This window comes from Lepidochelys olivacea (assembly GCF_965140295.1).
Source record: "Lepidochelys olivacea isolate rLepOli2 genome assembly, chromosome: 2".
Lineage (NCBI taxonomy): Eukaryota > Metazoa > Chordata > Testudines > Cheloniidae > Lepidochelys > Lepidochelys olivacea.
This window is the reverse complement of record NC_140412.1, coordinates 160,563,742-160,589,066: the sequence shown is the minus strand read 5'-3', so window position 1 is coordinate 160,589,066 and position 25,325 is coordinate 160,563,742. Positions and strand designations below refer to the sequence as shown.

At 42.6% G+C, this 25,325-nt stretch overlaps 1 protein-coding gene across 1 annotated transcript in view; it reads right to left on the bottom strand.

Moving 5' to 3' along the window:
* MOCOS (molybdenum cofactor sulfurase) overlaps positions 1-25,325 on the bottom strand; it is a 421,823-nt gene that overhangs the window by 236,261 nt on the left and 160,237 nt on the right. The gene's annotated exons all lie outside the window — the stretch shown is intronic.

The following is a 25,325-nucleotide window of genomic DNA, read 5'->3' as shown; positions in this document are numbered from 1 at the left end:
TTAGCCCTTATGGTTTTGGAGAAAAATGAACAGACTGTAAACCAAAGCAGTGGGTCCTGCGCGACCCTGCAGACAATCTGAAACAATAGCTCTGAGAGGTGTGAAAACTGCCTCATTCATCTTTTTCAGGGATCCTGGGATGCTGCAATTCTGCCCCGTGACACCAAACAACTCAATGTTTCTACCATGGAATTTGCAAATTTTTTGGAGCCAGGCACCGTATATTTTATTTTTAGTCTGGAACTGTCTGCCTGCTCTTTAGTTTTGCCCACAAGGGGGAGTTCATTTGGATAACTGTGCAAGCTCCCTGCACTGTCCTATGCAGCCAGACAGCAGGCAAGTGCGGAGCCACAGCTGGAGTTTAGCTTGCAGCCAAGGAGCAGGCGGACCCAGGACGGGAGTTGGGCAGCCTAGAGACCACAACAGAAATCAGAGTACAGGGTGTGAGAGCCAGGTAGTCTGGAGAGCAGAAAGAAAAACTATCCTTTAAAATAATTATATACAAAACCAAGCAATAAGCATTATGTCATTGACTATATTCAAGAGGGAGTCGTAAACTGTGTATGTTTGTGTGGGGATGAGATGGAAATGAAGGATGTTTTACAGCAAAAGAATAAATTAATATTTCTGTGGGTTTGCTGCCACCGACACATTGGTAAAAAAAAGCCCTGAATCCTTGATTATCCCATCGCTTCCACCAATGGGGCTGGGAAATCAAGATCTGAAAAATCCTAATGTAAATAAGGCACATGGGGAGCTACTATTTGTTAGCCAGTACATAGTATACATCACATTAATGGATATTATGGAAATGGTATTAATATGTTATATATATGGGAGCTGGGAAGTTATGTTAATGAAATGTATTATGTTCTCCCCACAATTTTCTTCACCCATGTCAGGTATCTCACAACACTTTGCAAAGCTAAAGTCAGCTTTGGCATTTGAAAATAGGAAGCCCGTCAAAGCCGAGATACGTGAATGGTATGTCCTAGAGGAGATTGGATGTAACTCTAAGCCCAACTGGTTTGGAAACAGAGATAAGTACTAGGGCTGTCAAGCGATTAAAAAAATTAATCGCAATGTTAAACAATAATAGAATACCATTTATTTACATTTTTTGATGTTTTCTACATTTTCAAATATATTGATTTCAATTACAACACAGAATACAAAGTGTACAGTGCTTACTTTATTTTTATTACAAATATTTGCATTGTAAAAAACAAAATAAATAGTATTTTCAATTCACCTAATACAAGTACTGTTGTGCAATCTCTTTATCATGAAAGTTGAACTTACAAATGTAGAATTATGTAAAAAAAACCCTGCATTCAAAAATAAAATAATGTAAAACTTTAGAGCCTACAAGTCCAATCAGTCCTACTTCTTGTTCAGCCAATCGTTCAAACAAACAAGTTTGTTTACATTTTCAGAAGATAAGGCTGCCTGCTTTTTGTTTATATCACCTGAAAGTGAGAACAGACATTCGCATGGCACTGCTGTAGCCAGTGTCACAAGATATTTACATGCCAGATACTCTAAAGATTCATATGTCCCTTCATGCTGCAACCACCATTCCAGAGGATGTGCATCCATGCTGATGGGTTCTGCTCGATAATAATCCGAAGGAGTGCGGACTGACGCATGTTCATTTTCATCATCTGAGTCAGATGCCACCATCAGAAGGTTGATTTTTTTTTTTTGGTGGTTTGGGTTCTGTAGTTTCCGCATCAGAGTGTTGCTCTTTTAAAACTTCTGAAAGCATGCTCCCCACCTCATCCCTCTCAGATTTTGGAAGGGACTTCAGATTCTTAAATCTTGGGTGGAGTGTTGTAGCTATCTTTAGAAATTTCACACTGGTATATTCTTTGTATTTTGTCAAATTTGCAGTGAAAGTGTTCTTAAAATGAACAACATGTGCTGGGTCATCATCTGAGACTGCTATAACATGAAATATATGGCAGAATGCAGGTAAAACACAGAGCAGGGGACATACAATTCTCCTCCCAAGGAGTTCAGTCACTAATTTAATTAACACATTTGTTTAACAAGGGTCATCAGCATGGAATCATGTTCCCTGGAACAATGGCCAAAGCATGAAGGGACATATGAATCTTTAGCACATCTGACATGTAAATATCTTGTGACGCCAGCTACAACAGTGCTATGAGAACACCTGTTCTCACTTTCAGGTGACGTAATTAAGAAGTGGGCAGCATTCTCTTCTGTAAATGTAAACAAACTTGTTTATCTTAGTGATTGGCTGAACAAGAAGTAGGACTGAGTGGACTTGCAGGCTCTAAAGTTTTACATTATTTTGTTCCTGAGTGCAGTTATGCAACAAAAACCCCTACATTTGTAAGTTGCACTTTCATGATAAAGAGATTACATTACAGTACTTGTATGAGGTGAATTGAAAAATAATATTTATTTTATCATTTTTACAGTGCAAATATTTGTAATAAAAATAATATAAAGTGAGCACTGTACACTTTGTATTATGTGTTGTAATTGAAATCAATATATTTTAAAATGTAGAAAAGCATCCAAAAATATTTAATAAATTTCAGTTCGTATTCTATTGTTTAACGGTGCGATTAATCATGATTACTTTTTTTAATCGCAATTAATTTTTTTGAGTTGATTGCATGAGTTAACTGCAATTAATCATAAGAACATAAGAATGGCCCTACCTGGTCAGACCAAAGGTCCATCTAGCCCCGTATCCTGTCTTCCAACAGTGGCCAGTGCCAGGTGCCCCAGAGGGAATGAACAGAACAGGTCATCATCAAGTGATCCATCCTGTCACTCATTCCCAGCTTCTGGCAAACAGAGGCTAGGGACACCATCCCTGCCCATCCTGGCTAATAGCCATGGATGGACCTATCCTCCATGAATTTATCTAGTTCTTTTTTGGTCTTGGTCTTTACAACATCCCCTGGCAAGGAGTTCCACAGGTTGACTGTGCATTGTGTGAAGAAATACTTTCTTTTATTGTTTTAAACCTCTTGCCTATTAATTTCATTTGGTGACCCCTAGTTCTTGTGTTAGGGGAAGTAGTAAACAACACTTCCTTATTGACTTTCTCTGCAATCAACAGCCCTACTAAGTACAAAGCAAAACAACAAATTAAGGAACTGTTGCAAACTGGTGGGTTGGATTTTAGTGACATGTAAATAATTTTGTAGCTTGTACTATAAATACGACCAGCTGAAATGTGTATCTTTGAAGCACACCTTCTGTGAAAGGAAAACATGCTGCACAGTAAGGGCATGGCTACACTTGCAAATGTAGAGTGCTTTGAGTTAAACCAGCCTTCGGAGAGCACAGTAGGGAAAGTGCTGCAGTCTGTCTACACTGACAGCTGACAACGCACTGGCATGTCCACATTTGCAGCAATTGTAGCACCATTGGGAGTGGTGCATTGTGGGCAGCTATCCCACAGAGCACCTCTTTCCATTCTGGCGTTGTGGCTTCTGGGAAGGGGGCGGTGGATGCGGGGCATTCTGGGTCCTGTCCCAACACCTCATGATGCATCGGTTCACATCCCAGCAATCCCTCTGCTTCCGTCCACAATTGGCGCCATCTTTCAATGGTTTTTGTGCTGCGCACGCTGTCTTCCCTTTGGGTCTGCGGGAATGGAGCCCAAACTGCTGAGGAATATGCTGATGAGTCTCACCAGCACATCACGTTTGGCAATCGAGTTACTCTTTAAGATCCAAAGTGACAGTGAGAACTCTGACGATGATATCAACTCAAGTAACGCATACGACACGAGATTGCTTGTGGCATTCACGGATGTGCTCAGCACCGTGGAACACCACTTTTGGCCTCGGGAAACAAGCACTGAGTTCTAGGATCACGCCGTCATGCAAGTCTGGGATGACGAGCCATGGCTGCAGAACGTTCAGATGAGAAAAGCCACTTTCATGGGACTGTGTGAGGAGCTCGCCCCCACCCTGCAGTGCAAGGACACAAGATTGAGAGCTGCCCTGATGGTGGAGATGTTATACCAATAAAATAAAAACCAGCAGGATCTTATTAAAGGGAAAAAGGCAAAATACCACATTTATTGTGAATACAGAAAGAATCATAGTAAGCAGTTAGTTATAGTTATAACATTCCATTCAATCTCATATTTATTCACACATTCATTCATACAAACACACACACACACACAGGTTCTGCAAGGTTGTTATCATAGTTACCAGCCATAGAGTTGCTCATGCCAAGCCACTGGCCAGGTGGCCTGGGCATGAGGAGGGAGCAGGGCCTTGTCAGATGCTCATCTGATGCTCCTGGAAGTTGGTTTGCAGAATCAGACCCCAAAGTTCTCACTTTTTAGAGTCTATTTTTATAGGAATTTCTTCCTATGCCAGTCTATGGGAATTGCTTCATCATGCTGTTGCTGAATCAATCAGCAGATAGCACATTCCTGACGGCTCCGTGCTGCTAGATGTTATCTTGTTCTTTGGTTCTCCCATTCTTGAGGCTGTTGGGTGGATTCCAGTCTGCCCTCCGGGGGGGGGTGTCCTCTGGTTATTTCCACTTGACGCCTTCTTCAGCCGATGGACACTGGATTCTTAGGCTGGCACCTCCCTGATCATTCAGTTATTATCCACACCAAGCATTCGTCCACATACAACCCCTATCTCTATTTTAATCACAATTGTTAATCCAGCAAAAGGGCGGGGAGTCTCTGGGTGCTGTTTCTGTTGTTAGAGTATTGCTTTGAGTCTCTCTCTCTGTGAATTGCTTTGAGAACAGACTCTGTCTTAGAATGTACTAACACAATTAGCAGCTTGCAAGTTTCACACAGAGAGGGAGAGAAGCAGTACCAAAAACCAAGAGACCTCTTAATTAGTAATACCCTGGAATTTAAACTATGGGGAATCAAACTCATTTGTGATTTTAATACAGAACTTCTTTAATATGATCCAACAGAGAAGCGGGTGGCTACTGCCATCTGGAAGCTGGCAACTCCAGACAGCTACAGATCGGTCGCTAAGCGGTTTGGAGTGGGAAAGTCGACCGTTGGAATCATGTTGATGCAAGTTTGTAGGGCCATTAATCGCATCCTGCTCAGAAGAACCGTAACACTGGGTAATGTGCATGACATTGGGGCTAGCTTTGCACAAATGGGTTTCCCTAACTGTGGAGGGGCGATAGATGGGACGTATATTCCAATTCTGGCACCAGCCCACCTAGCCTCCAAGTATGTTAATCGGAAGGGCTATTTCTCTATGGTTCTCCAGGCGCTTGTGGATCACTGTGGGCATTTCATTGACATTAATGCAGGCTGGCCCGGAAAGGTGCATGACGCACGCATCTTTCGGAATACTGGCCTGTTCAGGAAGCTGCAAGCTGGGACTTTTTTCCCAGACCAGAAGATTACCGTAGGGGAAGTCAACATGCCCATTGTGATCCTTAGAGACTCCACTTACCCTTGAATGCCGTGGCTCACGAAACCCTACACAGGGAGCCTTGACAGCAGCAAGGAGCGGTTCAACAACAGGCTGAGCCGGTGCAGAATGACTGTGGAGTGTGCTTTTGGCTGTTTAAAGGGCCGCTGGCACTCTCTATATGGGAAGCTGGACCTGGCCGATAACAGCATCCTGCGGTTATATCTGTGTGCTGTACCCTCCATAACATTTGTGAAGGGAAGGGTGAAAGATTCACTCAGGCATGGAACTTGGAGGTTCAACACCTTGAGGCTGAATTTGAACAGCCAGAGACCAGGGCTATTAGAGGGGCCCAGCATGGGGCTACAAGGATTAGGGATGCCTTGAGGGAGTAATTTGAGGCTGAAAGCCACCAATAATATCTGGTGCCCTGCACAGGAGTGAAGTGCAGTGGTTCCAATGTTAGTAGGAATCTGTATTTGCTACGTATGATACACTGACTTGCAGTGCCTGTTGCTTTCCTGGGATAAGGTATCTTTTTACGTTATACAATAATAAAGAAGGTTTTCAAAAAAAAATCCATTTAATGAAAAGAAAATGCATTTGTTGAAAAGAAACAACTGCTTGGGAAACACAAAGGGCAAGGGGGTGGGGTGGGGAACGGTACAATCACAGGTTTGCGTATGTCCTGTTATTCTACTCAGACTCCCTATTTGGAGTGCTGTGCAATGAGTGCTGCACTTCAGGATGGCTATACCGCATGGTGATGGGGGTTGAGTGCAGTGGGTAAGGGTCGTAGTTTTCAGGGCTGGGTGGTGAAGCTATAGGTGTTGGAGGCAGCTGGTGGCGATAAGAACCCTGACGTTGGGGAAAGTGGGTTGCAGGTGACACGGGGGCACAAGGGAAAGAGTTTTGGGACAAGGGCTGCAGTGGGGGGCGGGCACAGTAGTGCTCCACCTACATGGCTTCGAGTGCCTTGCTTGAGTCCTCTTCGCGCTCCATGATACTTATCAGCCACCCTGTGCTTCGGTGCCATCGATTCACATTCTGCTCGTGGACCCTCCTTTCACTCTCCCGCCACTCCTGCACTTTTTGATTTTCATTAAGGGAGTGCTGCATGACTTCATACAGCATGTCCTCTTTGCTTCTACATGGCCTCTTCCTGATCCTTTGCAGCCTCTCGGACGGTGATAACACGGATGGCTGAGATCTCAAGGTTGCATCTGTAAAGGCAAAATGCAACTTAACAGATGCAACATTGTTCACACCAGACAGAGCAATGATTCCACCGTACTTAAGGAGGGCAAGCACAGTCTACACAATAGCATAATTTGTCCATCCCAAAGCGAGTACACATAACTCCCGGGAGCAAAAAAAGGTGAGTAGGCACAAGATCAAGGGGGACTGATTCTTTCATGGCTGTAGTGTCCTCTGGGCCTTGGGGGGAGTCAACAGCTGCAAGGGGCCCCTATACTGAACACTGACCCCACATTTTCCACTGGAGTTCGTCCTGGAAGATATCTCGCTGCTGAGGGTAACCTGGGATGCAAGGGAGGGTCTTCTACTACAATGCGGCTTCCACCTTGGCCCATATGCATCTTGCCTGTGTGCAGCAATGGTCCCCTCACCCCTCACGGCAGAGTGGTGCAGACATGTTAACCTGATTGAGACAAGGACCACAATGGCTCTCCCACGAAACCTGCACAAGTGCATTGCCCAATTTCTGTATGAGACCTTTGAAGAGATCACTGAGGCTGATTACCGCGATGTGACAGAGCAAATCAACGCCCTATTCCGCATCTAGGCATGCATGCAGCCATAACCCTCCTCGCCCCAGGAGCCCGCACCAAATAACTTCCTTCCCAAAATAAAAGCAGCTTACCGGGAGCCTCCTCTGGTGTTTGTCCTTCCCCAAGCAGTGGCCACCACGACTGGCTAACTTCCTCCTGGCTTGAGAACAGCTCCTGGCTGCATGCATTTAGGGATGCCGGGGTGTCTTCCTCCTCCTCAGCACCCTTGCTCCCGCTTTGCTCCTCCTCCTCCCCCCTTGTTGGACTGTGCTCTGAAGTGTCCATGGTGGTACTCAGAGTGGAGGTGGGGTCGCGCCCAAGTATCGCATCCAGCTCTTTGTAGAAACGGCAGGTCGTGGGGGCAGCACTGGAGCGGCTGTTTGCCTTGCAGGCTTTGTGGTAGGCATTCCGCAACTTCTCACTTTAACCCTCCACTGCAGTGCGTCCAGGTCATGGCCCCTTTCCATCATGTCCCTTGATATCTGCCAGAAGGTATCGTAATCCCTATGGCTGGAGTGCAGCTGGGACTGGAAAGCTTCCTTCCCCCAAACACTGATGAGGTCCAGCACCCCACCATTGCTCCATACTGGGGATTGCCTGGCACGTGGAGGCGTGGTCACTTGGAAAGATTCACTGAGAGCACTCCACGCCTGGCTGAGCAAACAGGAAGGGGATTTTCAAAATTCCCAGAGAATTTAAAGGGCAGGTCTGGCAGTTGGTCACCTGAGGGCAGGGCAGTAGAGCTCGAAGTGCTGACCAGAGTGGCTAGAACAGGCATTGTGGGACACTTCTGGAGGCCAATCACAGCGCACTAACAGACCAGGGCATCCACACTAGTGCTGTGGCACTCCAGCAGGGGCGCATCAAACGTTATGCAACTCACCAAGGTGGAGTACCAGGAATGCTCTAGCCGTGGAGTCAGAGCGCTTTACGTGCCTTGCCAGTGTGGATGCATCATGAGTTAGAGCGCACTGGGATGCTTTAATGCGCTCTAACTCGCAAGTGTAGCCATGCCCTAAGAATTACTTCCCCAAAGGAAGGTAGGTATGTCTCTTTTTTACTGCTTTGTCTTCAGACAATACATTTGGCTAAGTTCGGTTATTTGGTTTCTTGAACATTTTTAAGAATGAACTGCGAGTGTCGTCAAACAATTAGCTACACCTTTGAATCAATGTACTCAGTGTCACTAAAGTTGGCAGAATCTGGTTCTTAAAAAGAGTAAATGAGGCACAAAAATTTTACCTCTATCATCTATAGAGTTAGAGAGACAGGGCTGGTGGGAATGAGAAGGATTGGAAGCTGAGAGACAAATGACAGGTCTGGGACCCAAGAAAATTTAAAATAAATATGTACCCCAAATGACAGCCTTGATATTCATTGTAGAGTGGCAGCTGCATGGAGTCTGTTACAGCTTCCTGATTCAAAACAACACAGCTCACTGCAAGTTAGACACAGGGTCTGCTTTAGCATAGGTCAATGGCAGATTGAATAAAGTGCAACCCTGCTTTGCCATACACACTGCCCCTCATATTGCTGGAGTGTCCCATCCCTTCCACTTTTATAGGGGTTGACTGACATAGCCACCTCTACCGGCATAAGGAGGAGACTCTCCTCTGGCCTTAGAGCAAAGTATCCTTAGCTGACCAGATAATCTGGCCCTATGATTTTTAAAAAGCATATAATTGTATTCTACATATTAGCAGGTTTATAAAATGTATTGTACAACAACAGTACTGACTTTATTTTTTTCCCCATGGCTCTTTTGGAGTCTACCGCTCTGTATATAGCAGTAGGGATATATTACTGACCACTTGACCAGGATAGTGATAATGACTGTGAAATGCTCAGGGAGATTAGAGAGGCTATAAAAATAAAAAACTCAATAATAATGGGGGATTTCAGCTATCCCCATATTGACTGGGTATCAGAATGGGATGCAGAGATAAAGTTTCTTGATACCTTAAATGACTGCTTCTTGGAGCAGCTAGTCCTGAAACCCACAAGAGGAGAGACAATTCTTGATCTAGTCCTAAGTGGAGCACAGAATCAGGTCCCAGAAGTTAATATAGCTAGACCGCCTGGTAATAGGGACCATAATATAATTAAATTTAACATCCCTGTGGCGGAGAAAACAGCACAGCTGCCCAACACTGTAGCATTTAATTTCAGAAAGGAGGACTACACAAAAATGAGGACATTTGTTAAAATAAAATAAAAGGTAAATAAAAGAAAATAAAAGGTACAGTGCCAAAAGCTAAATTCCTGCAGGCTGCATGGAAACTTTTTAAAGACACCATAATAGAGGCTAAACTTAAATGTATACCCCAAATTAAAAAGCATAGTAAGAGAACCAAAAAAATGCCACTGTGGCTAAACAAAGGAAAAGAAGCAGTGAGAGAAAAAGGCATCCTTTAAAAAGTGGAAGTTAAATCCTAGTGAGGAAAATAGAAAGGAGCATAAACTCTCGCAAATGAAGTGTACAAATATAATTAGGAAGGCCAAAAAAGAATTTGAAGAACTGCTAGCCAAAGACTCAAAAAGGAATAGCAATTTTTTTTTAACAAGTATATCAGAAGCAGGAAGCCTGCTCAACAACCAGTGGCACCACTGGACAATCAAGATGCTAATGGAGCACTCAAGGATGATAAGGCCATTGCGGAGAAACTAAATTAATTCTTTGCATCGGTCTTCATGACCGAGGATCTGAGGGAGATTCCCAAAGGTTTTGAAACAAATTGATAAAGAAAACAGTAATAAGTCACCAGGACCAGATAGTATTCACCCAAGAGATCTGAAGGAACTCAAATGTGAAATTGCAAAGCTACTAACTGTAGTTTGTTACCTATTATTTAAATCAGATTCTGTACCAAATGACTGGAGGATAGCTAATGTGACGCCAATTTTTAAAAAGAGGTGATCCCAGCAATTACAGGCCGGTAAGCCTGACTTCAGTACCAGGCAAACTGGCTGAAACTATAGTAAAGAACAAAATTTTCAGACACATAGATGAGCATAAGTTGTTGGGGAAAAGTCAACATGGTTTTTGTAGAAGGAAATCATGCTTCACCAATCTACTAGAATTCTTAGAGGGGGTCAACAAGCATGTGGACCAGGGGGGTCCAGTGGATACAATGTACTTGGATTTTCAGAAAGCCTTTGACAAGGTCCCTTACCAAAGGCTCTTAAGCAAAGTAAGCTATCATGGGATAAGAGGGAAGGTCCTTTGATGGATTGGTAACTGGTTAAAAGATAGGAAACAAAGGGTAGGGATAAATGGTCCGTTTTCAGAATGGAGAGAGGTAAATAGTGGAGTCCCTCAGGAGTCTGTACTGGGACCAGTCCTATTCAACATATTCATAAATGATCTGGAAAAAGGGGTAAACAGTGAGATGCCAAAATCTGCAGATGACACAAAACTACTCAAGATAGTTAAGTCCCAGGCAGACTGCAAAGAGCTACAAAAGGATCTTACAAAACTGGGTAACGGGGCAACAAAATGGCAGATGAAATTCAACGATGATAAATGCAAAGTAATGCACATTGGAAAACATAATCCCAACTCTCTCTCTCTCTCTCTCTATATATATATATATAAAAAAAATGATGGGGTCTAAATTAGCTGTTACCACTCCAGAAAGAGATCTTGGAGTCATTGTGGATAGTTCTCTGAAATCATCCACTCAATCTGCAGCGTCAGTCAAAAAAGCTAACAGAATGTTGAGCATCATTAAGAAAGGGATAGATAATAAGACAGAAAATATCATATTGCCTCTATATAAATCCATGGTATTCCCACATCTTGAATACTACATGTAGATGTGGTCACCCCATTTCAAAAAAGATATATTGGAATTCGGAAAGGTTCAGAAAAGGGCAACAAAAATTATTAAGAGTATGGAACGGCTTCCGTATGAGAAGAGATTAAAAAGACTAGGACTTTTCAGCTTGGAAAAGAGATGACAAAGGGGGGATATGATTGAGGTCTATAAAATCATGACTGGTGCAGAGAGAGTAGATAAGAAAGTGTTAATTACTCCTTCTCGTAACACAAAAACAAGGGGTCACCAAATGAAATTAATGGGCATCAGGTTTAAAACAAAGGAAGTATTTTTTTCACACAATGCAGTCAACCTGTTGAACTCCTTGCCAGAGGATGTTGTGAAGGCCAAGACTATAACAGGGTTCAAAAAAGCACGAGGTAAGTTCATGGAAGAAAGGTCCATCAATGCCTATTATACAGGATGGGCAGGGATGGTGTCCCTAGCCTCTGTTTGCCAGAAGCTAGGAATGGGCGATGGGGATGGATCACTTGATGATGACCTGTTCTGTTCATTCCCTCTGGGGCACTTGGCTCTGGCCACTGTTGGAAGACAGGATACTGGGCTAGATGGACCTTTGGTCTGACCCAGTATGGCTGTTCTTATGTTCACCCTCTGCCCTATAGCTAGACATCATCTTGAGCACTCTGTGTGAACAGCAGTGAAAGATTTGCCCACCGTTGGCCGATATGTGTTTTCAATATTCAGCATGTACCCTAAGCATAGTAGTTTTCCGGGTGATTATTTCTCAGTAATAAAGCTGCATTATTGCCTGAAAATGCAGAGGGACATAACACAATCACAATAAATCCGCAGTACAATTCACCGAAAATGTAAATATATAAATAAAGAAATCCTCAAGGGGTTGAATATTCAAGTAGGAAAGGCACTGTTGATAAATAAAGGAAGGGGTTCTCTGTATTGCATGCATACCTTTTATTTGGTCACTTAGGGCATGTCTACACTGGAATTTTGCTTCTGTTTTAACTAGAGTTACTGTTGTTGACTGCCAGTCAACCTGAGTTAGCTAACCTATTTGTAGGTGCTAGTCTAGATTAGAGGTGGGTGACATTTTTCAACTGAAAATCAATGGGATTTAGGTGCCTCTGAGGATCTGGGAATATGTCTGCACAATTTATTAATTCCATGTGAGATTATGAACCCTGTGTATCTGTGTCGGGGTGAAAATTTCATTTTGAATGTGCAGCCTTTTGTCTTTTCTATTGTCTGTTTGCCTCCATGTTGGGGTAAGATTCCAAAGGCTGGTGGCAAAAGAATAACAATAGGAGGTAGTTGACACTAACTACCCAATTGTTAGAAATCTAGTCACTCTAGACAAAAGACTGGTCCCTTCCCAGGAAGTCACCTTAACCACAAAGTCACCTGGCAGGGGATTGTACTCACGCGGGGATGTGGGAAAGGGTGTCACCTGACACAGGGTGCTATAGGTTTTAAAGGGGCAGAAGTTGGTCTTAGTGGGACAATTTTCTCCAGTCCATGAGGGAGAGACCACTCTCTTCATAGTGCATCCTGCACGAGGCAGGGGACAACCTGCCTGCCTAGCTTCCTGGACCCAGGTTGTCCCCCGAAGACTCCATAGGAAAGGGTGAAATAGCAGGTGACGTGTGTAGAGCTTGTTGTTTTGTATGACTAGTACTCTCCTGTGCTTTACATGATTAAGTATAAAAGTGCATAAAGGTATTAAACTCCTGTGCAAAGTGTGTGACTGTGTATTAACTGCTTCACAACTGCTGCATGCCCCTGAGAGAGTTAAACAGTAAACCAGAAGCTTCACACCTTTTGGGTGGAGTTCTGGGAGAGAAACTAGGGTATCTTGGGGGTCAGTGCTGGTCCTGGGGACCTAGAGCAAGTCAGATGAGGAGCCCCATTTCAGAGAAGGGATAGCAGACTGAGAGCCACTGCCCAGGAAATGTACCAGAGAGGCCCAGATCTGCAGACTGCTGAGGCTCCAGAAGCTTAACACATCCTAGGGAACCCAGAACAGCAAAGGTTTGGATTCTCCTTGCCACAGCAGCCCTAGTGGGTGGAGAGGTGGTGGTGCTCGCTAGGCACTGTCACAGATCCTAACTCAGGTGCTTTTATAAATCAGATTGGGCAGCAATCTGTCTCCTTGGGAACCTACATCTGACCTCTTGCTTTAGTTTTCTGAGTGACAGGGCAGAGTCTCCTTGGGCAATTGGGGCAAATTCTGCCCAGGAGCATGCACAAGGGGGGCCAAGCAGGGGCATGGAGCCCTCCAATAATCATCTCCACCACAGCCCATAGCTTCTGCCATAGCTCCTGCCCCAGGAGTCCCTCCCACGAATCTGCTAGGGTGGGAATCAGGTTAAGTGTGGCTGAAGAGATGTGCTTGGGAAAAGCCCTGCAGCTAGCACTCTCGCTGAGCCCCACTAGATGGCACCAGGAGCAGGGAAGCTGGGCTGGTAGCACAGTCTGCGAGATGGGGTGCGGGAAGCAGGGCCCAGGGCATTGGGTAGGGGCCGGTGTTTAAAGTGCCCCCCCCCCCCGCAAAAGTAGTCACATTTAAATCCCTGCGCACACCCCTGATTCTGCCTCTTTCTCCAACCTGGCCCAAAGTCATCATACCACAAACTCAACCTTAAGATTAACTAGAAAATCAGATTTTTTTTATTATTAGAAAGAAAACAAATGTGGAGTTATACATGGGATTTCAAATGAGGTATTGTTGGGATGAGAGCAAGACTTGAAGGAAAGGAATTCCAATGCACACCTATACTTGATTTTTCTCTTTGATCAAATTTAGATCAGGGAGTTTTGCCTGAGCAAGGATGTGTGTTTGCAATCACAATAGCAAGTTGTCATGATACATGTTTGACCATGTGGTGTTCCTACTCTCAAATTAGAATCAAGTCTTCACCTTCAATCTCTTGGAGAAGCTTTAAAAGAGAAGCTGTAAACCTCTAAAAAGATGACAGACTAAATTGTAAGAGGCTTTCTGGTACATATTTACACTTGAAGCAGAGAAGGAAAAGAGTAATAGGTCAGCTGAATGTATATTAACTCAGCAAGCAAAACGTCCCTGTTCCTTTTTACACCTTTTGTTTTAGAGTGAATTTGGTGGTGTTTGTGAAAGCTGACAGAGTGATACCACTGGAAATTGAAGTGCTTTATTTATCCTTAGAACAGGGACAGCAGCAGCATGAGCTTCCTACACTGCTCAGCTCAGGCGCGACAGTCCTGTCAGCTGTCAGGGGAGGATAGTTCATTTTCTGCAGCCTGGTCAGTCCTTGATGTCTCTGTTGATGCTGCCAAGTGCCAACAAGACTGTCAACAGTAGTGGTCATTTCATAATGGTTTCTAATCAACTAGAAACTGGACTGAGACCACCAGTACATTCTACAAAGGCCTTTAAAAGACCCATCAAATAGTTTTTGCTAACTTCCAACTAGAGATGCATTTGAACTGGTGACCTAGAGACAGGACCGGATTAAGCTTTTGTGGGCCCGACACCAAACATTTTTGTGGGCCCCCATGGGGAACGGATTATAAAAGACAGGAGATTGACACACAAGTTGTCTGACACAGCACACAGGTTTTATTTAAAAATTTAAGTTGCAGATGGAGGTGGCTGCCACTAGGGTACTAGCAATGGCAGCCCTAGGGCAAAAAGAATACACACAAGTGTACATAAAATAAATTATACAGTAAAAGAAAATATACAAAATAAAACACCGTGGGTAAAAACAGCTAACAAAAGCTAAACCTGGCCAAAACAGTAGCCAAGTGCTGCTCCCACTAAAAGGCAACCTTCACACTATTGCACCATTTCTCATAGGAACTACCAAGATTTGAATTAATTTTTTGTATGAAATTGGGGCAGACATAAAACTGTTTTAAAATAAAAAATATGAAAAACTTTAATACATTTTATTTAGTGCCATTATTCATATTAGTCTTGCTTCAGATAAGTAATTTGCATATTACATAAAAAGTATTAACGTGAATAACTTACTCAACAAAACCATTGCATGTAGCTATTGTTCTATTTACAGAGATGAAAAATTTCTTCACATTTTTCAGCATGCCTTTGCTGCAGCAAATGTTTCAATTAAACGGGAGAAGTCTATAGAATAAGACTATCAAGTCTTTCTTGAACCACTGTAGCACTTTTTAGACTTTTTAAATGTGAAAAAGACCTTTCTCCATTGCAGTTTGAGACTGGTAGTGTCACTTAAATGCGTAGTGCAGTAAAGACATTTGGAAAGGCTGCTTGCAAATTATGCATGTTCATTATGGTCAGCATTTGCAGTGATATAGGCAGAGGTTGTGATAATGGCTTGGAGGCAAGTTGCTTTACAAGTGAGCATCACTGTACCCATTTTTCAGAGATCTTTTAATTGAGTTCATCTGAATAGAATTCAATTAAACTTCTGAGAGACTCCTTAACAGCAGTACTCAAAAGGTCAAAGCAAAGCTGGGCGGGTCATGTAGTCCACAAGCAAGACAAGAGATGGACAACCCACATCAGTGACTGGATCCCCAGAGACCACAAGTGATTGCTGGGCAGACTGAAAACGCGCTGGGCTGATCCCATGACAAAACTCTTTGGCCAGAAATGGAAAGAACATGCTCACAACAAAATAGAATGGTGTGGTATCCATTTGCATTCATGGAGGGATGGACGAGGACAAGTCGGACAAAGGAGACTGTCAAGGTCACCTGTTAAAAAACAGAAACTGTTGTTTAGTTCTGAACATGCATGAATTCTTCTGTTGAGATGGCTGACAAGTGAGTCAACTATGGCAGAGAATGATTCAACTTTGAACTTCTCTTCACCAGTCAGCATGACAGCAGGGTCTTCACTATCATCCATAGGTGCTAGAACAATTTTTATAGTGGGGGTGCTGATATACAGGGTTTATAGTTTTGTTCAATGGCTATGATGGAAATCACTTCAAACCAGTGGGTGCTGCCACACCCCCAGCATTCCTAGTTCCAGCACCTATGCTATCATCAGCCATATGCTTTGGATGATGTTACCACTTTAATTGAAAGTTAGTTGTAGAACTTAAAGGGGTCACAAATTCATGGTATTCCTCAAAAATTTTCCGTTGTGCTGCGACAAACTCATAGTCACCCCAGCAGTGCCAAGCTGTGCCTAAATCCATTGTTTGAGACTGCAGAAGTTGACTTGTTTTGTTTATTCTTGTAAGGATACTACTCCAAACTGTTGTCAAAAATGCAGTCTCCAACTGATCCATGGTTTCAGCTAATGGGTTTGCCTCTGCTTGTGTGTCACTCTTCTGCAGAGTGTCCACACCAAGAGCCTGAGGCACAGATCTGTAGCTTTTGTGGTTGCATGATAAACTGCAAAGTGCATCCGCTCAAGCTGACCACCTTGTGTCACTGAGGCACTTGGGGAAAAGTTTTCTCTTACTGGCCTCAGATGTCTCCTCATTCAGAGAATCTCACTAGAGGCTCCAGCGATAAGTTGATCCTCAGAAAAAACACAATGTTTTTGGACAAATCAAAAAAATTTAATTACATCAGTGCATGACTCTGCAGCAAGAACACCACATAGATCAAGTGAGTGGGTCATGCATGGGATGTACACTGCTTTCTTGTTGACCGCAATTACCCGAGCTTGCACAGCAGAATAAGTGTCAGACATGTTACTAGCATTGTTGTATGTGTGACCTCTGCAGTCCTTTAGATTGATATTTAGTGCATCACTTAGGGTTTCATGGATGACATTAAACAGATGAAGACCTGTATGCGGATTTAATTGGAAAAATTCCAGAACTGTTCCACAGGTGTACAGTTATTCAGCACATAGCATACAGTAAATGTCAGCTGATCAGTATGGCTAATATCTGGCATGGAATCAATGCTGGCAGGCCAGCAAAGGGTCGTACTCTGCTAAGAACTCTAAGCAGCCAAGGAAGTTGCTACTATTAAGACAGCCAAAGATTTTATTAGTCCCTCTCAGTGGCAGACCTTGTTTTGTCAGAAATGTTATTGCTGATACGACTTGCTTCAACACTGTCCAGTAATTTCTTTCTTCAATATATGCACCTGCTATATGTTTATCAAGGGTTTGAGTCTTTGATAAACACATTGTATAAGTTTCAGAGTAAAAGCCGTGTTAGTCTGTATTCACAAAAAGAAAAGGAGTACTTGTGGCACCTTAGAGACGAACCAATTTATTTGAGCATGAGCTTTCGTGAGCTACAGCTCACTTCATCGGATGCATACCGTGGAAACTGCAGCAGACATTATATACACACAGAGATCATGAAACAATACCTCCTCCCACCCCACTGTCCTGCTGGTAATAGCTTATCGAAAGTGATCATCAAATGGGCCATTTCCAGCACAAATCCAGGTTTTCTCACCCTCCACGCCCGCCCACACAAACTCACTCTCCTGCTGGTAATAGTCCATCCAAAGTGACAACTCTCTTCACAATGTGTATGATAATCAAGGTGGGCCATTTCCTGCACAAATCCAGGTTCTCTCACCCCCCTCCAAAAACCACACACACAAACTCACTCTCCTGCTGGTAATAGCTTATCCAAAGTGACCACTCTCCCTACAATGTGCATGATAATCAAGGTGGGCCATTTCCAGCACAAATCCAGGTTTTCTCACCCCCCCCACCCCCATACACACACAAACTCACTCTCCTGCTGGTAATAGCACATCCAAAGTGACCACTCTCCCTACAATGTGCATGGTAAACAAGGTGGGCCATTTCCAGCACAAATCCAGGCTCTCTCACCCCCCCCCTTTTTCCCGGGGACACACACACACACACACACAAACTCACTCTCCTGCTGGCAATAGCTCATCCAAACTGACCACTCTCCAAGTTTAACCAGAACGTCTGGGAGCGGGGGTAGGAAAAAACAAGGGGAAATAGGCTACCTTGCATAATGACTTAGCCACTCCAAGTCTCTATTTAAGCCTAAATTAATAGTATCCAATTTGCAAATGAATTCCAATTCAGCAGTTTCTCGCTGGAGTCTGGATTTGAAGTTTTTTTGTTTTAAGATAGCGACCTTCATGTCTGTGATTGCGTGACCAGAGAGATTGAAGTGTTCTCCGACTGGTTTATGAATGTTATAATTCTTGACATCTGATTTGTGTCCATTTATTCTTTTACGTAGAGACTGTCCAGTTTGACCAATGTAAATGGCAGAGGGGCATTGCTGGCACATGATGGCATATATCACATTGGTGGATGTGCAGGTGAACGAGCCTCTGATAGTGTGGCTGATGTTATTAGGCCCTGTGATGGTGTCCCCTGAATAGATATGTGGGCACAGTTGGCAACGGGCTTTGTTGCAAGGATAAGTTCCTGGGTTAGTGGTTCTGTTGTGTGGTATGTGGTTGTTGGTGAGTATTTGCTTCAGGTTGGGGGGCTGTCTGTAGGCAAGGACTGGCCTGTCTCCCAAGATTTGTGAGAGTGTTGGGTCATCCTTCAGGATAGGTTGTAGATCCTTGATAATGCGTTGGAGGGGTTTTAGTTGGGGGCTGAAGGTGACGGCTAGTGGCGTTCTGTTATTTTCTTTGTTAGGCCTGTCCTGTAGTAGGTGACTTCTGGGAACTCTTCTGGCTCTATCAATCTGTTTCTTCACTTCCGCAGGTGGGTATTGTAGTTGTAAGAAAGCTTGACAGAGATCTTGTAGGTGTTTGTCTCTGTCTGAGGGGTTGGAGCAAATGCGGTTGTATCGCAGAGCTTGGCTGTAGACGATGGATCGTGTGGTGTGGTCAGGGTGAAAGCTGGAGGCATGTAGGTAGGAATAGCGGTCAGTAGGTTTCCGGTATAGGGTGGTGTTTATGTGACCATTGTTTATTAGCACTGTAGTGTCCAGGAAGTGGATCTCTTGTGTGGACTGGACCAGGCTGAGGTTGATGGTGGGATGGAAATTGTTGAAATCATGGTGGAATTCCTCAAGGGCTTCTTTTCCATGGGTCCAGATGATGAAGATGTCATCAAAATATAGCGCAAGTAGAGTAGGGACGTTAGGGGACGAGAGCTGAGGAAGCGTTGTTCTAAGTCAGCCATAAAAATGTTGGCATACTGTGGAGCCATGTGGGTACCCATAGCAGTGCCGCTGATCTGAAGGTATACATTGTCCCCAAATGTGAAATAGTTATGGGTAAGCACAAAGTCACAAAGTTCAGCCACCAGGTTAGCCGTGACATTATCGGGGATAGTGTTCTTGACGGTTTGTAGTCCATCTTTGTGTGGAATGTTGGTGTAGAGGGCTTCTACATCCATAATGGCCAGGATGGTGTTATCAGGAAGATCACCGATGGATTGAAGTTTCCTGAGGAAGTCAGTGGTGTCTCGAAGGTAGCTGGGAGTGCTGGTAGCATAGGGCCTGAGGAGGGAGTCTACATAGCCAGACAATCCTGCTGTCAGGGTGCCAATGCCTGAGATGATGGGGCGCCCAGGATTTCCAGGTTTATGGATCTTGGGTAGTAGATAGAATATCCCAGGTCAGAGTTCCAGGGGTGTGTCTGTGCGGATTTGATCTTGTGCTTTTTCAGGAAGTTTCTTGAGCAAATGCTATAGTTGCTTTTGGTAACTCTCAGTGGGATCATAGGGTAATGGCTTGTAGAAAGTGGTGTTGGAGAGCTGCCGAGCAGCCTCTTGTTCATATTCTGACCTATTCATGATGACAACAGCACCTCCTTTGTCAGCCTTTTTGATTATGATGTCAGAGTTGTTTCTGAGGCTGTGGATGGCATTGCGTTCCACATGGCTGAGGTTATGGGGCAAGTGATGCTGCTTTTCCACAATTTCAGCCCGTGCACGTTGGCGGAAGCACTCTATGTAGAAGTATTGTATAAGGGGTGAGAGCTTGTCGGTGCTCAGTAGAACTTTCATGGTCACCAAGTCTGCCAATGTGATCCCATGAACCAAATCCTCTCTTGGCTAGTGAAGATGTGCTGTTCAGAGAAAACAATTTGCACACAAAACAGAAGACATAGCCAGTCAATGGCGAGTATATGAGCCAAGGCCTTTCAATAGTTTCAACATTCGGGGACACTTGTTTGAAGGCTATATCCCAGAATTTCCTAAAATCAAAAACATTTAAATATTAATGCATACTCTCCAACATTTGAGATGAAAAAAGGCACACTAGTGGGACATTAAGAGAGTAAGCTGCTCATAGTATAGTAGTGAGCAACCTAGAATGTACATTTTTACATTTAGATACAACAAAAATCTGTTTATTTCAATTGTCTCACAAAATTAATGGTTAAGTCAACCCCTGCTGGAAAAACTTGATCTCATAAAATGACTCAATATATATAAAAAAAGCATAAAAAGTTATAATTACCTTGTTCTATCCTTATGTGGTCTTGATGACATTGAATATTTTCCATCACAATTTCGGAAGAAATTGGGGCCCATGTCTATGCAGTACTGTTGAGTGAAAACATCAACAGTCCACAGGGCAGCATCAGAGGAAGGTAATCGTGATGGTGTATTTTGCAGCAGCAGGTTATTGCTGTGTTCTTTATTTGGCAAAAGGATTCAATTAGAAGAAACAGCATGTTCTTCAGAGTCATGATCAATGTAGGTGGCACCTGCTGCCATACTAGTATAATCAATTACATGCTCATCATCGTTACAAGTACTGCTAGTATTATTAATATAATCACTGAGAGTCTCTGTACTGTTATTAATGAAGTAACTGCTTAAGCAATGCAGTTTTGCATTCTGATCTTCTGATTCTGCTTTACACTTCCATTTGTGAGTGCCACTTAAATGTTTTTTCATAATTATTTTATTTATCACTTGGACTTGTTCATTCATTCTATGTTTATAGTTTCCTGCTCTGCACCTCATCCGTGCCTGCAGTAGACTGCAGTACGTGCATACGCACATTACACCATTGACAGTGTGACTAAATGCGCCTTACTGTAAATGATTGCAGTGCAGAAATAAAATGTAAACTACAATACCATAACAATATGATTATGTGCACGTAAAATATGCATACACTTTTCAAATAGTTTGTTTTTAAAAATGTAGCACCAAATTCTTAATATATACACACATTCTATATTGAAGGCTATCACGATTCATGATGTGTACCCTTAAATATACATGTAGTTGCTATGGGCCCCTTCCGAGTGTGGGCCCAGTGCAACGGCACCATTGGCACCATAGTAAACCCAGTACTGCCTAGAGGTTAAAGTCTCTGTAGCTCTTTAATGATCCTTTGAGCTTTCCAGTCACCAAAATCACATTTCTTAAAGCAACTGAGGGGAGAGACAGAGTGAGAGAACATACATTAGGGATGGGTAAATTTTTCTTAGAATTTCTGTGAATTTGAAATTTAGAAAATAACAAGGATTTTTTTGGTAGGGACCTTTACCACTTTAAATACTATAGTGCTGTAGAAATAATAGAGTAACAAAAGTCTTTGAACATAAAGGACTAGCTATCAGGAAGAAATTTATCCAGATACAGACCCCTATACAAGCCCTATCTACAATTAAGTAAGTAAGGACAGATTGCCTTTTACTCGGTGGGCATGGACCTAGTGTACTTTTGTAGTATAGGGAAGGCAGGATTCTAGATAGAGCCATTTAGGTATTATGCCCTCACTGTGTGAAACACAGGTGCATAGAAGATTCCCACTTATTGGTATGGAGAGTGTGTTTAAAGTAGAGTCGGGGAGTGGACCAGAGTATCCACCACTACATAGATCCTCTGGTCTTTTCCTCCCGCCGAGAGAAGGGGTGCAGTAGAGCTACAGGGGCTATTTACAACAGCCTGTCAGCAGAAGTAGCCTCCAAAGAGTGGATCTACTGCTGCTCCACACCCCTGAGCAGAGATTTCAGCTCCTGCAGCACTCCGCGGTACCCAGCCAAGGTAATTCGGCTACATACTGTGATCAGAACTTGCCCTTTAAGATGGGTTTGAAGTAGGAGCTAAGTAGTACATTGGTCCTTGTGTAGCCCCTGGAGTGGATGTCAGGGTACTGAATTTCAAGGTAGTTCTTAAAAGATTCATTTCTGAGTGTAACGTGCTCCCCAAACAAGCAGTTAACAGGTTGGGATACTCCAGATTAGTGGATAGACACAACCATCCTATTGACAGGTATAGAAACAGCTTCTGGTGTCTTTTAGTTAAGTGTTCCAGAATGATCAGCATCGGAATAGCAATCCCAAATACAAAGGAAAAATAGGGCAGAGGATGAATATTTTATCACTCCACACTTACTGTACAAATCATATTATGTTATTATCCCCTGCTGTGCAGAAAAAAAAAGACAGAAAATGAGGCTAGATTGCTGAACGACGATAATCTGTCAAGCTGTTTGATACATGGATGAAAATATAAAAAACTAAGTTTTTAAGTGTGTTTAGGGATAGGAAGAGAGATTACTACCATACAATGGGAAAAAATCAGAGGTGAATTTAAGTGAGTCTATGGAATCTAAAAGAGTCCAAGATGATGTCAATTATACCTTATTTTGGTGCTCTCAATATGGAAGTAACATCAGCAAAAGTGTATCCATAAGGCAAAAGTATCAATTGTGTCAGCCTTGAGAAGGAATGACAAGCAAGCCACTACCTTATAAATCTCCACTCAAATCTCACAGAGCCTTGCAAGGAGCCGTTTCCTTAGTAAACTAAGCCCTGATTATGTGTGGACAGGGAATTCCTTCCGCCAGATGGGTTTCCGAGATACATTTTCTAATCTACCTTGTGAATATTTTTTAGTTTAAAACAAGTTTCCTTCTGAAATAAAATATATATCTGAATATGTCTTCTTATATTCCCTCCTAGTGTGAAGCTAGCACTTTAAAAAGAACTTTTTAGCACTTTTAAGAGACTAGCACTTTAAAAATATTCAAATATCAAATGATAAAAGACAGAAGGAGCCCCAAAGAGGTGCATCTGATAATAGAAGCTGGCAGAGTTATAACTTGGCAAATGTTACTGTCTCTATGAGCACAGATGACCCTATTTGCTACAATCATGGGCCCAGAAATATGGTTAGCATATTAGCCTTGTCAATGATGGCCAGGAAGTACATTTTAAACGTAACAGCTGGGTCCCAACAGTTTGATCTGTTCCAATGTTGTGACTAGAAATAACACTTACAACAAAATCTCATAACCTTGTAAAGAAATGTCTTGATAAATAGTTGAGAGATTCAGACTGAGATTTTCAAAGCCACACAGGTTCCCATTAATTTCTAATAGGAATTTAACATGCAAATTCCTGATGTAGTTTTGAAAATTTCAGCCTCAATAGTCAAAACTGTAGACAGGCATAATACCGTTACAATTCTGGCTAGCACTGACTATATGCTAAATGTGAATAACAAGAAAATATTATGAGTTCATATAATCAATAAAGGGTTAGACATCAATATTCAAACACAATGACTAAAATCCAGCATTCGGATACTCATATTGATACTTTGGTATGTGAAATGGTAATTTATGTGCTTGAGTATGCAGAGGTAGGGTCTGGGTATCTAAGGCCCCCCATATTTGAAAATTAGATGAGGAATCAAATTGGAAAATGCCCTTATTTCCAACTATGTAGTGGAAATAAATAAAACTAGCTTCTTTGGATTTAATAGGACACAGCCTCCAAAGCTCACAGTCAGAGTCTTTTAGGCAAAATAGCATGGCTGATAATAGGACTGTCAGCTGAATATTTTTGAAATAAGTGCTGTTAACAGATCTCTGTTCAATGACAGACTGACATTTTTAAAATGGCAAAAAAAATTTCAGAACATTTTATTTTACACACAGTCAGTTTCAAAGAATAACATTCTCATAACAACCAATTCCCAATTACCTCTAGAAATACAGTACTCCCTAGTTGAAATATGCATTGGTCAAATTAATGCTCATTAATACTTGGCTTTCAATGGGAGGCTGGGGTTCCCTGAGATCCTATCATTTTGGTGTCATTTACCCACACCACCACCACTACCTTCAAATACCTCCATCATACTTAGAATAAAAGAATCATAGACTGGAAGGAACCTCGAGAGGTCATCTAGTCCAGTCCCCTGTACCCAAGGCAGGACTAAGTATTATCTAGACTATCCCTGACAAGTGTCTGTCTAACCTGCTCTTAAAAATCTCCAAAGATAGAGATTCCAACTTCTAACCCTTGTTGGCCTGAGAAGCAAGAGACTGAGCTCGCTGTTGGAGATATTTTAAAAAGTAAACACTAAGTGTACCTTCAGTGTCAATCATCATTCAGTGTCGATCATCATTCGGGAGATAACAAACAGCCTGCTACTATAAAATGCAGCCAAAATGAAAGTACCACTGCACACATATGGAACATTCTAAATCTAGTCTAACATACAGTTAGGTGAAGAATGCATGCAGTCGTTTGCACTATATGTAAAGCAGAGACAGGTAAATTATTACGGATACAGGCTTTTGTACAGCTGACATGTGTATGCATTATGATAATCATTTCTATAAATGAATGACGGACATAATTGGTTTTACATACTATTCCCCTCCCCCCCTCCAACTATTGTAGTTTAATATTAAAGGCTAACCTTAAGCCTGCCCTCTGTACATTTGTGCTGGATGTGAGAAACGCTGGAGGGACCCACATCTCTTCAGTGCATCCACGTAGGTGGTTGCTAGCACTGAGGGAGTAGAGGGAAGAACCCAAATATCACTGAGTTCAGCTTTCCAGTTCCCAGAGGGGCGTGTGTCTGGGAAGAGGGGGAACGTGGCCACAGCCCCAACTTTCCTTACACGCCAACCCTCCGTTCCATCCCTGAGAACTGCTCCTCCTCTAGGCACAGCTCCTGCTCAAAGAATCACAACAGACCTTGGAATATTTGCCCAATGTAATATACTGTATTGTAAGCACAAAGACTTTTACTCTGATTAATCTCCTAGTAACAGCAATCCCAAAACCCTTTACTGGGTATACCTATGGACCTTAACTTCAAATTTAATTGTGGCCTATCACCATGTATGTCCTACTGTGGTTTATTTGTTCAGAATTTGGAGATTCCAAAAGACAGCTTTATTTCAGTGAGGTCTTCGGTTCTAAATTAAATAAAGCCATTGACTGGCTTTCATGTCACCAATTGAATGCTTGTATTTTTACCAGTCACAACAAACTATGTCAAGCTAAGGATGGGATATTTTTAATGAGGATTTTTAATAAGAAAGGAATATTCAAATACTAAGGAACCAAGCTAGATATTGAGCTCTTTACAACTGCATACATAAATATGGATTTATTTCATAGTTTAATAAATAAGCACTGCCAGAACACACACACTTTTCTAATGCAAACAA